General features: G+C 40.8%; 1 pseudogene; it reads right to left on the bottom strand.

Moving 5' to 3' along the window:
- Positions 1-388: 388 nt before the first annotated feature.
- LOC101542122 (putative olfactory receptor 8G2) lies at positions 389-2299 on the bottom strand (annotated as a pseudogene).

Raw genomic sequence — 2299 nt, 5'->3', positions numbered from 1 at the left:
CAGGGAACTTGTACAAAAGTATTCTATTTTTTTGCATCCATCCAAATGCAAAATCCCAATATCCCTAAAGTCCGGGAACTTTTGTAATTCTGTGCTAACATTGACAATATTCCAACATCCACTAGAGGGCAAAAATATATAGTTTGCAAAATTCAGGAGTTTAGGCCTGGTAATAATTTATTAGCTGGAGTTATTGGTTTCTAAGACTATATCATGAATGCAAGCTGCAACCAGAATTTCTTCTATTAGATGGAAAGGGAATCTCTGCAAAAAAAAAAGATAACCATTGCTGCCACATTCTTGTCAGGAGAAGCCACTGAAAACACAGAAGGTTGAGGTTTGATTAGACAGGAAATCAGAGAGCAGGTAAGACTCTTTCTCTGGATCTCTAAACGACAGAGGAGACTTTGTGGTGGAACATGGAGCTCACAGATGATGGCTGCAGATACGTGAAGGCGGCAGAGCCATAGGAGATCATGACCGCCATCATGCGGAAGCTGCATATGATGAAGGCTTTGGACCTGCCCTCTGTGGAGTAAATGCAGAGAACGATGAAGACATAGGAAGCAAGGATTGTCATTGCAGGTGTCAGGATGTTAAGTGCACTCAGTAAGAGAACAAATAATTGTGAATAAAAGAACCAATAATTGATTGATGTGGATGCTGGAACAGGATAGCTCTAAGGGTGGGAAGAGATCGCAGAAATAATGGTTGACCACATTGGCCTTACAGAAAGACAGTCTTAACATAAAGCCTGTATGGATTGAAGAGCCAAAGATGCTCAAAATATAAACTGCCATGGTGAGCAGGAAGCAGATGTGAGGGGACATGATGACATTATAGAGCAAGGGGCTACAGATGGCGACATAACGGTCACATGCCATGGCAGCTAACATGTGGCACTCTGCAATACCAAAACAAGGAAACAGCAGTAGACCTGAGTAAAAATGAAATTGAGCTTCTGGTCATAAATGGGGGTTGAGATTGTGTATATACCAGTGTCATTTGGCTCTTGTTTCATAATCTTTACTGTGAATAGCTGGTGTTAGAGAACACATCCTAACAAATTGTCTTATTTTTAGTAGTGATAGAATTGTTCACATTTTAAACTTTGACATCATGAAGTCCACTCATTTTTTATTATAAGTAGATAATATTTAGAAACAAGTAGGTAATTATCAGTTCAGAATTTACATCTTTATTTAATTGTGTGTTATGATTATGGGGTAAGAATTCAGAGCAAATGTAGTACTTCCTGTCTTAAGTCCACACTAATAACAGTTCTTGCTAAATTGCATATTTGATGAAAAAATTTTATTAGGAGATGCCAGAGTTCCCTATTTCTTCCTCTTTGCTTCAATCTCCAATTTTTGTTCCCAAAGTGGAAGAGTTGAATATAATCTTAGTCTGCAGTTTGATGTAAGGTAAATTAGGCACATATCAGGAAACTCTAATTAATATGATTAACTATATTAGGGTCAGGGTTTTTAGGTTCTGGGGACACACCCGGCTGTGCTCAGCACTCACTCCTAGTCATGCACTTAGAAATCACTCCTGGCTCTGATTGGGGGACTGTATTTAGTGCTGGGAATTGAACCTGGGTTGGCTACATGCAAAGCTAGCATCCTACCTATGATACTATCTCTCAGCCCTCAAATCATTTTTATTAAGAGTGTGATAATTTTTCACACTTGTATTACTTGTCATCCCATTTATCTTCGATTTGCTCAAGCGGTTGCCAGTAATGACTCCATTTATCCTGTCATGTGCTAGTGTAGCCCGATGATATCTGCTTGCTCCAGGAACAGGAAGACCCTCAAAACATTCATTCAGGGTTTTGACGAAGAAGTCTGACCATCTCCTTGGTGGGCGGCCACGCTGTCTCTTGATGTCCCATGGAATCCATCAGTAACAGCTCTAGTCCAGCTGTCATCTCTGAATTGAATTACATGTCTGCCCATCTGATTTTTGATGCCTTGGCAAATGAGACAGAATCCCTGATTTTTGACCATCAGTGGAGGTCAGAACTCCGGATTCCTTCTCTCACTTGAGTGAGACGTGATACTCCTTGCATAGTTCTTCAGATTCCTCTTTGGGATACCCAAGAAGCATTCTCATCCTATTTGTTTAGGGCCCAGGTTTCTGAGGCGTATGTTATTGTAGGAAGAATGGTGGAATCAAAAAGATGTGCCCAGAGTCACAGGTTCTTCGTCTTCTTAACCACTTCTTTGATACTCTTGAAGGTGTTCTGCGGTGCTCTCGCCCTCATGCACAGTTCAGGCGCCCAGTCGTTCCTCAT

This window comes from Sorex araneus, chromosome 3 (assembly GCF_027595985.1).
Source record: "Sorex araneus isolate mSorAra2 chromosome 3, mSorAra2.pri, whole genome shotgun sequence".
NCBI classification, from domain to species: Eukaryota; Metazoa; Chordata; class Mammalia; order Eulipotyphla; family Soricidae; genus Sorex; species Sorex araneus.
Note: the sequence above shows the minus strand (reverse complement) of the source record. Positions and strands in the feature narration are given on the sequence as shown.